This window comes from Oncorhynchus clarkii, chromosome 7 (assembly GCF_045791955.1).
Source record: "Oncorhynchus clarkii lewisi isolate Uvic-CL-2024 chromosome 7, UVic_Ocla_1.0, whole genome shotgun sequence".
NCBI lineage: Eukaryota > Metazoa > Chordata > Actinopteri > Salmoniformes > Salmonidae > Oncorhynchus > Oncorhynchus clarkii.
This window is the reverse complement of record NC_092153.1, coordinates 10857253-10873507: the sequence shown is the minus strand read 5'-3', so window position 1 is coordinate 10873507 and position 16255 is coordinate 10857253. Positions and strand designations below refer to the sequence as shown.

The following is a 16255-nucleotide window of genomic DNA, read 5'->3' as shown; positions in this document are numbered from 1 at the left end:
TTCTCCCCCGATTACTCAGTTTGGTCGGCGGCCAGCTCTAGGAAGAGTCTTGGTGGTTCCAAACTTCTTCCATTTAAGAATAACGGAGGCCACTGTGTTCTAGGGGGACTTAAATGCTGCAGAAATGTTTTGGTACCCTTCCCCAGATCTGTACCTAGACACAATCTTGTCTGGGAGCTCTACGAATAATTCCTTCGACCTCATGGCTTAGTTTTTGCTCTGACATGCACTGTCAACTGTGGGACCTTATATAGAGAGGTGTGTGCCTTTCCAAATCATGTCCAATCAATTGAATTTACCACAGGTGGACTCCAATCAAGTTGTAGAAACACCTCAAGGTTGATCAATGGAACCAGGATGCACCTGAGCTCAATTTTGAGTCTCAAAGCAAAGGGTCTGAATGCTTACGTAAATAAGGTATTTCTGTTTTTTATTTTTAATACATTTGCAAAAATGTCTAGAAACCTGTTTCGCTTTGTCATTATGGGGTATTGTGTGTAGACTGCTGAGGATTTTTATTTATTTAATAAATTTGAGTTTGTTGTAACTTAACAAAATGTAGAAAAAGTCAAGGGGTCTGAATACTTTCCGCAGGCACTGTATGTATGTAGTCCTATTGTAAGGCTATGGGTCAAATCAAGAACATAGTTAGTTGTACCGAAAGGAACACACCAGGTAAAAGGTCACGAGTAAAAGATTCTGAAGGTGAATTTACATCCAATCACCATATTGAAGGTGGATTACACAAGATAGTAGAAGCCACCCTTGCACGATTGACTATTTCACCTTTGGTGTTCACACATGTATTTGTTTGATTTACAACTGCACAGGACCCTAAAAAAAACTGAGATGTGGCTTTCAGATTACGCCACATGCAAATAATTGAATCATCATTTACTCATCTGGATCATAGATCAAAACGGGGGAAACAAATATTTGATATCATGTTCTGCAGCTGCCTACACATCTGCAATTAGCCTTTCAAATAAATGATGCCCGTATGCAAATCCATTCTCCAAAAGTTTTCTTTTTATTCCTCTCTTTAAGAATTTATCATCATGGACCCATATAAAATGAACTTCATCAAAGAAGCTGTGTCAAAGTAGTGAGTAATAATATATCTGGCTTTGTTGCCATGCTAACTAACATGTTAATTTCACCGGCTCCCTAATCCTTTACATAATCAATTCTAATCTGAATTCCTCTGGTGTTAGGCCACTGTTTTGGGGGGTGGTTGTATGATCTAACAACCAATAATGAAGCAGCCCAAAGACTGCCAATAATCTCACGAGGCAAGCTCCCTCATTTCAATGCCTGTCAATTCAATTGACATGTGGTAGCTTCCAATGTTTAAAAACTTCACGTTGACATTTAATACCCGACAAAGACACAACACAGAATCTGGAGGGGGAACCTGGTAAACCATAATAAGCCTGAGGAGACCGTGTTAGTGTGTCAGTTCCAGATTAGACTGCAGCCAAGGATGACGACACCACCACAAACCACCCCGCTATGAAAGGGCCATTGTAGCGCCGGGCGCTAGTTGGCTAACGACGCTTCACAAGTCACCCCCTCACTACACTAAACCGATAAAACAATACCCAAATCGTATCATTTTAATTAGCGTTCTCGCTCGTGTCGCTACAAACATTACCACCAAAGATACTCTCGATGTGGTCCCTCTCTTACAAACAAAGCACACAATGATTAAATAGACACAATCGCCTAGGTTTACTAGCTTCCTGTGATAACTGTGATTGGGCGCCAGTGCATGGCATGTAAATGATGTTGCCATTTCAAAGACCCAATCATGGACACTCTTACTGACAGTTGTGGCTGCTTCGGGTGATGTATTGTTGTCTCTACCTTCTTGTCCTTTGTGCTGTTGTCTGCGCCCAATAATGTTTGTACCATGTTTTGTGCTGCTACCATGTTGTGCTGCTGCCATGTTGTGCTGCTACCATGTTGTTGTCATGTGTTGCTGCTATACTGTGTTGTTGTCTTAGGTCTCTCTTTATGTAGTGGTGTGGTGTCTCTCTGTATGTAGTGGTGTGGTGTCTCTCTGTATGTAGTGGTGTGGTGTCTCTCTTTATGTAGTGGTGTGGTGTCTCTCTGTATATAGTGGTGTGGTGTCTCTCTGTATGTAGTGGTGTGGTGTCTCTCTGTATGTAGTGGTGTGGTGTCTCTCTTTATGTAGTGGTGTGGTGTCTCTCTGTATGTAGTGGTGTGGTGTCTCTCTGTATGTAGTGGTGTGGTGTCTCTCTGTATGTAGTGGTGTGGTGTCTCTCTTTATGTAGTGGTGTGGTGTCTCTCTGTATGTAGTGGTGTGGTGTCTCTCTGTATGTAGTGGTGTGGTGTCTCTCTGTATGTAGTGGTGTGGTGTCTCTCTGTATGTAGTGGTGTGGTGTCTCTCTGTATGTAGTGGTGTGGTGTCTCTCTTTATGTAGTGGTGTGGTGTCTCTCTTTATGTAGTGGTGTGGTGTCTCTCTTTATGTAGTGGTGTGGTGTCTCTCTTTATGTAGTGGTGTGGTGTCTCTCTGTATGTAGTGGTGTGGTGTCTCTCTTTATATAGTGGTGTGGTGTCTCTCTTTATGTAGTGGTGTGGTGTCTCTCTTTATGTAGTGGTGTGGTGTCTCTCTTTATGTAGTGGTGTGGTGTCTCTCTTTATGTAGTGGTGTGGTGTCTCTCTTTATGTAGTGGTGTGGTGTCTCTCTGTATGTAGTGGTGTGGTGTCTCTCTTTATGTAGTGGTGTGGTGTCTCTCTGTATGTAGTGGTGTGGTGTCTCTCTTGTCGTGATGTGTGTTTTGTCCTATATTTATATTTTATTTTACATTTTTAATCCCATCCCGCGTCCCCGCAGGAGGCATTTTGCCTTTTAGTAGAACGTCATTGTTCTTACTGACTTGCTTAGTTAAATAAACATGAAATAAATACTAAATATTTTTTTAAAGAAGACGAAGATACATGGTGTTCAAAGGCAATAGGAGGTACTTGAAATGGGTGATATTGAATAATAACCCTGAATAACAATAGAGACTTATTTGTCTACCTCAGTGCATCGTTACTGATGAGCTAACAAGTCGTCTGCAGGTGGTATTGCAGCAGACTGATCATAGTCCCGAGTATATCAAAAACAGAATAAATAAGGGATTATAGGATTAAACATGACAGAATTCAAAATATTACCATAATATGTTCCTAGAACTGCAAGCTCACTACTGTAGCAGTGGTTTGGATTGAAAATGCAAGGCAGATATGTAGTTGTTCCGTGATACACAGATAGGTCTGTTTAATTGTGAATAGGTCGCTAAAACAGTCATTCCTAGGTTATTACTGTGTAATGACCATTTACCACGCCACTGCTTAGTAAACAGTCATTCCTAGGTTATTACTGTGTAATGACCATTTACCACGCCACTGCTTAGTAAACAGTCATTCCTAGGTTATTACTGTGTAATGACCATTTACCACGCCACTGCTTAGTAAACAGTCATTCCTAGGTTATTACTGTGTAATGACCATTTACCACGCCAATGCTTAGTAAACAGTCATTCCTAGGTTATTACTGTGTAATGACCATTTACCACGCCACTGCTTAGTAAACAGTCATTCCTAGGTTATTACTGTGTAATGACCATTTACCACGCCACTGCTTAGTAAACAGTCATTCCTAGGTTATTACTGTGTAATGACCATTTACCACGCCACTGCTTAGTAAACAGTCATTCCTAGGTTATTACTGTGTAATGACCATTTACCATGCCACTGCTTAGTAAACAGCTGGGAAAATGTGTGCCGTAAAATGAAGTGCTACTCTTGTTTGTATAAAACATCGTTCTCATAATCAGTGATCTCAAGTGTATCCTGGTTAATGTGTGAATATCAACCTCTTGTTATTTCAGAGTGTGTTTTCCCCAATACTGAGAGGAGAGAATCAAGTGCTAGCTATTTACACAGCCCACAGTGTGGGAGGGGAGCATGAGAATTGACATGAGCTCCCTGTTGTAGTGCAGTGTAGCCGACTACCCCCTGCTGCAGCAATGACGTAAACAAACAAGCAAGTCACTGATGGTCCATAACCATTGAATTAGCACGGTCTGCAAAAGGAGGAACCTCCATAGAATCTATTGTCGACTGCAGTTGTTGTCCAGTTGTTTTTCCGCATCCCCCTACCTCATTGTCTCTTTGTCCCTGTCTATTAGTCCCTGTATTTATCCCCCGCTGGATTCAACCAAATTCAATTACTGTCTTGAAGGTTCTGCCAGAGAAGGGCCCTTTCTCACTAGTGGCTCTTACTAGAGGAGCACCAGCACAGAATAATGTGTATTCCAACAGCCCCTCCCTCTCTCCTCCCTCCCTTCCTCTTTTCACCATCTCCTCGTCCTCGTCCCCCTCTCTCCGTGGAGGAGCAGAGGAAAAAACCTTATCTGCCTGCTGCCTTTGCAAGTTATTAACATTTCTATTTGTGAGAAACAGTTGCAATCACTTATACCCTCCACACCTACATCCACACACCTACATCCACACACCTACATCCACACACCTACATCCACACACATAAAGCCCGGCTGTACACACAGAATTATTATTTATTAATAATTCTTGCAGCGTTCAATAAATTCCCTGGTTTCTAGAAATCCTGGTTGGAGGATACCAGATTTCCTGCTTATTCCCGCCTGATTCCGGGGATCCTCCAACTGGGATTTCGTGAAAACCAGAGAATTTATTGAACGTTCCCAGAATTGTGCAACCCAAATTATTCCATTTCAGATGATCTGATCCCCCCATCCACCACCATACTGCTGACACAGTAAGGAGTAGAGTATATGGAAAAGATTGGAGGAAATATCAGGTGCCATGCCAGGAGAGAAGAGAGATAGAGAGAGAGGGGAAGAGAGAGAGAAAGAGAGAGAGAGGGAGGGGGAGAGAGAGAGAGAAGAGAGAGAGAAGAGAGAGAGAGAGAGAGAGAGAGAGAGAGAGAGAGAAAAGAGAGAGAGGAGAAGAGAGAGAGAGCGAGAGAGAGAGGAAGAGAGAGAAGAGAGAGAGAGAGAGAGGAGAAGAGAGAGAGGAGAGGAGAAGAGAGAGAGAGAGAGCGAGAGAGATAGGGGAAGGGAGAGAGAGAGAGAGAGAGAGAGAGAGAGAGAGAAAGGTGCAGTGAAAGGTGGCAGAGCTAGAGTGGTGTTTGTCAGACCATGAGATATCCTGAAAATCGGTGTTCTCAAAAACATTTGTTGTTCCATGTAGTGAATCTGTTATTAAATGCGTTGATGAATATCGCTGATTGGCTGGGCAGTGCACACACCTGGGTTCCCATGTAGAAATCAGACCCCAGGAGTGAAATCAGCTGGACTGTGGACCTGAAAAGCTGTGCATGCTGTTATAGTGTAGGTCCCAGGGCTTCCAGTTCCACTGTGGACCGGAAACAGCACGAAACAGCATGAAATAGAGTACAATGCCTCTTTGTGGCTGGCGTCATTCTCTACCACTGCACGTAACTAGTGTGACACCTTGTGAAAACTTGAATCCTTTGCAGAAAGCGAAGGCACCACAGGTGGGTCAATACTTGAGATTGAAATTTCTCATGAGGTGCAAGGTATTGTATTTTACCTGAAAAGGGTGAAATAACACCTTTTTGCTACCACTTCTATGAGCGACGTGTTCCATTAGAGTCAAGTTAACCTATTTAAAAATCACAGTCAATTTCCTTCTACATGGTGTCAAAAATGAAAATGATATACTTGTTTCCACTTCCACTCTCTCTCCTTTTGAATCATGCAGAGAGGGGAAAAGTTTTCTAGTTGGTGAATGATTTGCATCATTTGCATTCTTCTGTGACGCCAGAGAAAGTGATGCAACTGTGAGCCAGTGGGCTCAAGTCTCCCGGCCATTGGGGTTCAGGGTTAATAAGCAGGAGGTGCAGAGCACTGTTCTAACACCACCTGCTACAGCTTCTAAGAAATGGCCCCTCAGCTTATTTAGATGAATCCCCTAGAGAAGTCCTGTGTGACACAATCAGTGGAGTGGACCCTAAAATGGCCACTTCATGAGGCAATAAGGACTTCATTTCCCATGAGCGCTTTGTGTGCCAGGCAAGGAGTACTATTGCTGCTTTCCATAATAGGGATGTGGATGTCCAATTAAATAGACTTGATGCAGAGGTGAAGGCCTGTATTCTGACAATATGAGAACTGCTGGTCACGTGGCCAGGACAGAGGGAGACTTTATTTTGAGTGAATCACAGAGAGAATGGGGAGAGAACAATTTACAGGCAGCTTGCTATTTTCTCTTGTGGGGAAAAGACACAGAGCAATCTGACCCGATTTGTCCACTTATGAAATAACAGTGAGAGTGATGTCTGTAACAAGTCCCTCGTTTCCACCTGACAAGAACAAGACTTACTCTCTGCTGTTTCAGCGAAGTCTAAAACAAAGTTTTATATACCCTTACAGAAAGCGAAGGCACCACAGGTGGGTCAATACTTGAGATTGAAATTTCTCATGAGGTGCAAGGTATTGTATTTTACCTGAAAAAGGTGAAATAACACCTTTTTGCTACCACTTCTATGAGCGACGTGTTCCATTAGAGTCAAGTTAACCTATTTAAAAATCACAGCCAATTTCCTTCTACATGGTGTCAAAAATGAAAATGATATACTTGTTTCCACTTCCACTCTCTCTCCTTTTGAATCATGCAGAGAGGGGAAAAGTTTTCTAGTTGGTGAATGATTTGCATCATTTGCATTCTTCTGTGACGCCAGAGAAAGTGATGCAACTGTGAGCCAGTAGGCTCAAGTCTCCCGGCCATTGGGGTTCAGGGTTAATAAGCAGGAGGTGCAGAGCACTGTTCTAACACCACCTGCTACAGCGTCCAAGAAATGGCCCCTCAGCTTATTTAGATGAATCCCCTAGAGAAGTCCTGTGTGACACAATCAGTGGAGTGGACTCCAAAATTAACAAGACTTACTCTCTGCTGTTTCAGCGAAGTCTAAAACAAAGTTTTATATACCCTTAATCATTGGCAATTCATTGCCCTTAGCGGTTGTAATTTTCCTTGGTTCAAGCTAAGAAGCTTTTAAAGTCAACATGGATGAAGTTTTAATTTCATAATGTACCTCAACGCTACAGTGATTAAATGCATGGCAATGATACTAGATCTCAAGCATTACCCGCCACAAACTCACCTCTCCAAAAGCATCCAGGAAGGCAGCAGTGCTCAGTCAGTACCGATATTCACTTTGGAGGTGACAGAAGATAGCTGTACATCATCAACAACACAGCGCACGCACCACATAGCCCTAATTTGAAATCCAATTCACTACAGATTCACCCCCCCCCCCATCCTAATCAACCTCTGCTACTTCTCTGCTCTGCTCTACCAATCGTTTCAGCTCAATAAAACCTGAGAAAACAGGACCAGGAGGAGTCCTGTTCAATCCCCCTCAGATCCCTGACCTGCCTGCTAAGTCCCTCTGTGTCCCAGCTCAGCCCAGCCGTAGCCGAGCGGCAGGGAAATAAAGATAAAACTAATGAAGCCTTCTTATTGGATAGGCCGTGGTGGCGGAGGGGGCTTAGGGGTCCAGCGGGGAGCCCGGCTGTAGCCCCATTCTGGGGATGAAAACAGAGGCTGTTGAGGACAAGAGAGAGAGAAGGGAGGAGGGGATAAATCATCCCCAGGAGGAGAAGAGGAGGAGCGAGAGGAGAGCAGAGCTTCTGTCAGTACTGTAGCCTCCCCTCCACACCGACCGCATGTTTAATAAAAGATAAGCCATCCATCTCAAATCTCTCCTCCAAACACACAGTACAGCTCAGACCGCTCGCATGCTGCCCCACTATTGAAATTGCACACCTGCATTATTCAGGCAACGCATTAGGCTTTATGGCCCATTCTTTCCCCTTGCTGAGCAAGACTCAGCTCAACCCATTGACATGGAAATGACAGAGCTGTTCAGACATAGTTTACAACCCCAAAATCACAGTTTCCATAAACCTTAACCTGCTACAAGAGAGCTCACCACACTAAACAAGTATGTTGATTCATATAGAAATGTCCATGAGCAAAGTATAAAGAAAAATATTATATTGTATGAGAGAACTTCAATTCTCCAGAGTTCTGTCAACAGTACATTGAAATATATTATATTGTTTAAGAGAACTTCATTTCTCCAGAGTTCTGTCAACAGTACATGAAAGATATTATATTGTATAAGATAACTTCATTTCTCCAGAGATCTGTCAACAGTACCAAGATATTATACTGTGAGAGAACTTTATTTCTCTTGAGCTCGGTCAACGGCACAAAGATATTATACTGTATGAGAGAACTTCATTTATCTTGAGTTCTGTCAACAGCTCAAGATATCATACTGTATAAGAAAACTTAATTTCTCTTGAGTTGTGTCAACAGTATAAAGAAAGCTATGATATTGTATAAGATAACTTTATTTCTCATATTGTATAAGATAACTTTATGTCACCAGTACAAATAAATATAGTATATTGTATAAGATCCCTTCCACTGAGATCCGTCAACAGTACAAAGACAGATATTGTAGGGTATAAGAGCACTTCATTTCTCCAGAGTTCTGCAAACTTTTGTAGAAAAGGAGAGAGACCAACCTATCCAGCAGCAGTCACCTGTCTCCGTTTTATCCCCCATCCAAAGTCCCCTCCATCCACTACACTACACCAAGAGAAACCTCTTCAGATCCAATCATCCCACTCAAATGGGACTTGACACTGTTCCCTACTGAGGACCAATCTAGTTGGGAGGAGACACCCACCCCTCCACTCCACTCATTAAAGGAGAGAGGGGGGGGTATGGCTGACAGGCAGGCAGGTAGGTGGGACGAGGGCCAAGGAGGAAGTAGCTGGAAGCCAGGATGATTGATGCAAGGCTGTCTTCTAGAGCTGGTATACTGCTCCATCATCCATCAGTAGGATCAACTCAATCTGCTGGGGAGGAAACTGAAACACAGCAGCTGGTGAACTGTGAAACAGACTTCTACTACTGTTATTCCAAAGGATATGCACACTGATGACTGCAGTAGATTGCATGTGTTAGGGTGGTGGGAGGAGGGATAGGGCGAGAGGCGGTGAATTGTAAAATTGGCTGGCTACAGTACTACAGTACAAGAATAGGTCCCATTCCTAGGAGTACAATAGCTCCTAATGCTAATTTCTATTGTCAGATGACTTTTCTGTTGAATGATACCAATATATATGCATTACATAATCCTGTAACATTGTGAGGCTTCCCATGGTAGAATCCCAGCGTCCTCTGAGCATGGCTGGAAAGTGGACTCACTGGTCTTCATTATTAACATGTAAACATAAATGGAGGGTTGTTACTCAACATACACACATGTAACAATTCCCCCATTCCCTCAACTGGATGAAGATAAGCATGCCTGAAACTGGAGGGTTATTGAACCACTGCCCTCACGTTCACATTTAATAAGCCAAAACACTGTAGAACCACAAGGGCGTCACGAGGGTCTCAGAGGGTATAGCCCCGGGGGGAGCGGAACACGGAACTAGAACTCCAGCAGACCAGCCACCTAACAACCGGTTCAATGGCTCGCTAGATAGAAAACAGAGGGAAAAGACACAGTAAGAACCCAAGGCAAAAAAAGGTCAATTTGTCTGCTGAAAAGTCAACCCGAAGAACCAGACAAGTGTTGCGGCTGAAAGAGCCATGGAGTAGGGAGGGAAAACTGTGTTGGAGTTACTATAGACCTGAATTTGCAGACCGGCATGTCTCCTCTCTCTCCCTCTCTCTCGTTCTCGCTCGCTCTCTCGATCCCTCACTCTCCCTCTCTCTCTCTCTCTCTCTCTCTCTCTCTCTCTCCCTCTCTCTCTCTCTCTCTCTCTCTCCCACTCTCCCTGCCTCTCTCTCTCCCTCCATCGCTCCCTCTTTCCTATCAGTACCCCCTCTGCCTACTATTTGCTGCTCTGATTGTATCATCTCTGAGTGGCCCCCTGTCCTGAAATGGAGCCAGCACCAGCAATCAAGACTAAACTGATAGGATACGGAGGATTGGAAGGGAGGGGTCTAGTCACCATGGAGAGCATGACAGGAACAACACACATTTACTGCATTGACAAACATTGTGAGAAAAAAACACTCCATGTGAGGAAGGCGGGATTTAATATCGGAGGACAAGGAGAGCCGACTCCCCAGGCCCTTCTAATAAAGTGGGCCAATAAATCAGGGCCTATTGAGGGCCACTCTTGCTGGGGTTGGTGGGGAAATGTCGAGGGCCCATGGAGAATGCTGGCTCTCGCCAAGGAACGGCTTCGCAGTCGAATTCGCAGTTGACACAGCAGCAGCATTCTGGGAAATAAACAGCTCTGAGTCGGTGCATGTTGTCTTCTACTTCCTGTATTGGAGAGACATTCAGCTGGCAGCACAACATATCCAAGGTCTTTGTTATTTTTAAACGCAGGCAGATTGTGAGGGAAGGTTTATCTCTGTGGTAATGCGCTGTGTCACTACGGAGTCTTCATGAATGGGCCAGCAGAGCTCCGAATGGAGAAGGGAGAAATTGAAGGAAAAATTGCCCATTTTGCTTTTTACCTGCGTGACACTTTCCATCTCCTTTCACACATCTACCTCCCAAATATCTAAAACACATCGAATTCATCCTCTAAGCAGTCTAGGCTCCTTTAGGATCACATGCAAACATTGCAGGGATACAGCTTTGGGGAAAAAAGGGTGAACATGATAATTCTATCATCCAGGCCAGCTCCTGGACTGCACATTCTATCACTGACAAACCATCAGCTTTTTATTTTCCTTGCCTCAAGCTTTCAAAAAAATAGATAGAAGGAAGGATTTTTTTTATTACACCTTAGAATGCAATTTAATCTGTGGGGAGTGGGACTACAGTTTCATCGCTTCAATCTTTATTTCAGTGTGTGAAACAATTGACCAGTTTTTCATCTTCTAGCAGTTCCTCTGGGAGGTTCCCCATATGTTTCCTGAGCTACAATATAAACAGACAGTTGGAAAACGATTCCATTACGACTTTTATGTAGCTACATTAGCTTGTCTCTGTTATGATAGGGCTGCCAAAACACTCAAAGGCTAAATAAAGTCAAGCCGCAGATTCCATGGTTGGATGTGTACCATACACTCACACTGCCTACCTGACAGATAGATAGAAGCTTGGATAGCTTCATTTCTGTAGAGAGATGGTATTTTTTCTCTCGATCTGAGATCGCCTGAAGAAATAAGAGAGAAAATGTGTTTTGCTGTTGGCCTCCACTGAATGATAATCTGACAGAGGGCTTTGAGAAGAGCAGTGGAGAGCTGTAGGGCCACAGTTGTAGAGGGGCCTATTTTGAAGCGCAAGTGTTTTTATAAAGACTACATCCCTCCAACAAAGTCAGTTCAGATGATTTCCATTTCCAAGGGTTCCTTTTAGTTCCCTCTCGGCTACTCAGAAATATATTTCTAATGACTTGTAGCAGCATGAATGTGACAGTACAGACAGGCTGAAACAGTGACTTGGTATTCATGCAGCTTCATTCAGCTTCATACAGCTGCCTTGTCTTAGATGTTCTATGGGCTTAGTGACTGACGCTTGGACATCTAGTAATCTACCTGATCTATCAAACATGTCTTTACAAGGAGAGAATGCAGCCAGTGAAAATAAATAGCTCAGTGTCAGATCAATAGCCTCTGATTGCTTTAATGTGGATCTAGGATTTTTTTTTAATACTTGGGCGGAAAAGAGGCTGAAAACTCATCTAGGGAATTGGATTTCTTTCAATATTTCTTTTGGGAAGGCTTTCCACTAGATGTTGGAACATTGCTGAGGGGACTTGCTTCCACTCAGCCACAAGAGCATTAGTGAGGTGATAATTAGGACTGGCTCACAGTCGGCATTCCAATTCATCCCAAAAGTGTTCGATGGGCTTGAGATCAGGGCTCTTTGCAGGCCAGTTAAGTTCTTCCACACCGATCTCGATAAACCATTTCTGTATGGACCTCGCTTTGTGCATGGGGGCATTGTCATGCTGAAACAGGAAAGGGCCTTCCCCAAACTGTTGCCACAATGTTGGAAGCACAGAATAGTCTAGAATGTCATTGCAAGATTTCCCTTCACTGAAACTAAGGGCCCTAGCCCGAACCATGAAAAACAGCCCTAGACCATTATTCCTCCTCCACCAAACTTTACAGTTTGAACTATGCATTGGGGCAGGTAGGGTTCTCCTGGCAACTGCCAAACCCAGATTCGTCTGTCAAACTGCCAGATGGTGAAGCGTGATTCATCACTCCATAGAAAGCATTTCCACTGCTCCAGAGTCCAATTGCGACAAGCTTTACACCACTCCAGCCGACACTTGGTTTTGCGCTTGGTGATCTTAGGCTTGCTCGGCCATGGAAACCCATTTTAATGAAGCTCCCGACAAACAGTTATTATGCTGACGTTGCTTCCAGAGGCAGTTTGGATCTCGGTAGTGAGTGTTGCAACCAAGGACAACGCTCCCGTTCTGTGAGCATGTGTAGCAAACCACTTTGCGGCTGAGTCGTTGTTGCTCATAGACGTTTCCACTTCACAATAACAGCCCTTACAGTTGACTGGGGCAGCTATAACAGGTCAGAAATTTGAAGAATTGTTTTGTTGGAAGTTAAGTTGAAAGTCAAGTTGAAAGTCACAGCTCTTCAGTGAGGCCATTCTACTGCCAATGTTTGTCTATTGAGATTGCATGGCTGTGTGCTCAATTTTATACACCTGTCAGCAACGGGTGTGGCTGAAAAAGACAAATCCACAAATGTTAAGGGGTGTCCACATCCCCATTTTGTACCTACAGTGAATAGTGTATTTAATGGCTTACAATGCGTATTCTATAGGCTTATACAACCCACTGTGCAAAAACAGGTGTCTATCTAAATAGTTTACAAGTCATTTAAACCAAAGAAAATACTGAAACAACTTGGAAAACTGCTTGGATTTGCCTTAAGGGATTTTGTTTACCCAACTGTTAACCTAAATCCAATGACATGGTGACAATTTATATGGTTTCTCTCTCTCCATCACTCCATCACTCTCTCCCTCCCTCTCTCTCTCTCTCCCTTACTCTCTCTTTTCTCACATTCTTTCTTTCTCTCCATCTCCATCCCTCCTCTCAATCCCTCCATCTCTCACCCTCCCTAGCTCCCTCTCTCTCCCCCTTCTCTCTCTCCTTCTCTCATTCCTTCTCCCCTCAACGCCAGTGTTCTTTCATTTCCATCAGAGTCTTATTAATGTAATCTAATAACAACGATAAAGGCGCCCCTTCAGTCAGTGCCTCCCTCACAAATCCTAACCAATTGTTCCAATCACTCCTCAGCACTGAGCCAATGTTCCATAGCCAGACACTCTTATTTCCCACAACATTAATGAACTCCATCATTTGAAAGCCTTTGACTCTCTCTCTCTGCCACTTGACTGCAGGTTGGGGGAGGAGCCTCGGTCCCAGCTCCTTGAAAATTAAAGTATCAATCAAGGAGGAGATCAGTGGTTATGATGGCTCCCCTGAACATATACAGATGCTAACCAGAATGCATGCATGCAATGTCATAATGAGCCCGGAAATCTCTGGTGCTGTCTTGTGGTCCTTCAAATCATACATTTGGATGCTTATTGTGTCATTACTGGACATACAGTATTAAAAATACACATTATATTTGAATGATGTGCGTGTTAATGTAACAAAATGCAACTAATGCTGGACCATGATCTCCATCACATTGTGAATTGAAATGGATGAATCATCATAATCTGAAGAGCGTCAATATTGTCAAATCTCTATATCAATGACTATGAGAAGCATTCAAGCCAGCTCAATATCTGACCACAGGGCCTTCCTTCCCACTGGGCACAGATGTCAATTAAATGTCTATTCCATGTTGGTTCAACGTAATTTCATTGAAATGACTTGGAAACAACGTTCATTCAACCAGTGTATGCCCAGCGGGTTAAGAAGCATGTCTTCTGCAACATTGTTGCTGTGTTTGAATCAACCCAAAGGAATTGAGTGAAAGCAGCAGGAGATGCATTGAAAATCGTTTTGTCCTGTGTGCCTTGAGCAACTTAATTTCTCTCCCTTGGTCCTGGATTGATGATAGGGTTTCAATATACACTTGGCATACATCTTGACTGCACACGATATAGGCTAGCTAGAGCAAAATTGCATGTCCAGCCAAACAAAGTTAATTTGACCGTTTTGGTGCAGTATGTCTGCTTGAGGCAGACACCTGTGTTGTAACCTACACATGCAGGGAGGGGTGTATTCACTAGGAACCAAACAGAACCAAACGGAAGCAAACGGAACGAAACGGGGAGGGACCAGTCTGGATTTATCCAATAGAAACACTTGCTTTAGTCCAAACTGTTTGCAACGGTTTGGACTAATGATTACACCCCAGGTTAATGCTCTTCTCTTCAATCTGTCGACTCTGGGAGCTGTCATTTCAGCACCACGGGTTAAACAGCACTTGAATGTTGCTTATGTCGCACTTGTCACCTTTTTGGGGTCTGGGATGTGAAACGGTGCATCCACGATCCCTTCACCGGCCCATGTGCATTGACGGCACAGTGGCTAAAACCTAGTGGTTTAGTGGGTAATCCAAGATCCAAATCGTAATTTTCCTGAGCTATGTGTCTGTCACTTTCATTTCAAGGTGGAATTCACTGGTGACCTATTCGCACACTTCACATGAACGAACAGATCAATGCCGCGCGCGTCTTCCAATGATTTGGGGATTTAGTTCACCATCTGCAGCTGAGGATGCACACACGCATCTTTCCAGCTCCACACAACTTTGCCGTTACGTTATAGTCTAAACAGGCTATATCTTAAATTCCCTATCTGTTGAAATATCGTATTTGTAAAATATATTAAAGGTAACACAACTACAGCTAACGGTTTGCATATAATGAGCATTCATAAATTTAAAAAAAATAATAATAATATATATATATATATATATATATATATATATATATATATATATATATATATATATATATATATATCATGGACACACACAAGCACGCACTAACGCGAACGCACACACACACATATGCACGCGCACACGTTTATGATCAGAGACATGATCGTTTCACTCTTGCCATAAAATCTTTCTATTTTTCAGCAATGTGTCATTGCTGCAGTGCACATTTATTTTCACTGAGTTACAACTTTTAACAGATATAAATAACGTAAATAAATAAATTACAGTAGGCTTATCAAGCAGCGAAATGTAGCCTATGCGCAATGAACATTACACAATTTCAAACATCCCCAATGAGTGCTCTAGCGCCCAACGCATACATATATGCGTAACGAGCTGTAGAAACGAAACTCCTTACAATGCGCATAAACTGCTGCGAGGTGTAGCACTCGGGGGACTAAAGGCACTGGTACTATTGAAGGGGCTCATTTAAATTGCTACATATAACATTCAGGTTTCACAAAAAATCTGAATGTTTTTTATGGTAAGAAGGTAGAATAGCCTCCTGACCATAGAACCAATGTGTTGCATTGAGTACATTTAAATGTTTTAATCAAGAAACTTTACATCGCTGCACTGATAACAAAACATATGAACTTACCCACAAGCAGTTTCCAAAAAGATCCTATTCCGCTGTCAGTTCCGATCATAAAAGCTCACCATCACAATGCCGGTGTAGGCTAATGCTAATAACACGCCTCGTCTCCTTATACAAAGGTCGTTGAACAATATGCCTAATACACAGATATCCCATTCACGCAAAAGCCAAATTGTCCACAGCGGGGTCTAATCCAAAGAACATATGCATATCATCTGCTTTTTTCAGTGCCGAATAAAAAAGGTGCAGATGGTCAATTTGAAAATAACATTAAGCCCCGCGGCGGTGGGGAAATCTAATATGATAGGAGAAAAAGGTTGACATATAATGAAGGAGAAAATCAAACATTCCAGACTGCCGATCCTTGGTTATAAATAGTCCCCCAGACCTCTCCGCTGCGAAACACACAATTTCCCACCCCCAAAAACTGGTGCGGTCCTCACAGGCTGCAGAACGGCAGAGAGCTATCTATAATGTAGGCTATATTTCACAAGTATTCTGTAATACCACATCCGATTAGGTTTTCCTTCAGCGTACCGCTATGCGAACACTCACAATCCGAGTTTGATGGATCCGTCCTTCAAGTCCAAGAGCCCGCGCAGAGTCCTCGTGCACCAACAGACGCACCGGGGGAAAAATTCCGTGGATGGAGA

General features: G+C 43.2%; 1 protein-coding gene across 1 annotated transcript in view; it reads right to left on the bottom strand.

Annotated features, from left to right (window-relative positions):
- LOC139414081 (interleukin-1 receptor accessory protein-like 1) overlaps positions 1–15794 on the bottom strand; it is a 362260-nt gene extending 346466 nt beyond the window's left edge. The window contains exon 1 of the mRNA XM_071161964.1: positions 15606–15794. The gene's annotated coding sequence lies outside the window, so the exon portion shown is untranslated. The remainder of the gene's footprint in view (positions 1–15605) is intronic.
- Positions 15795–16255: the final 461 nt, after the last annotated feature.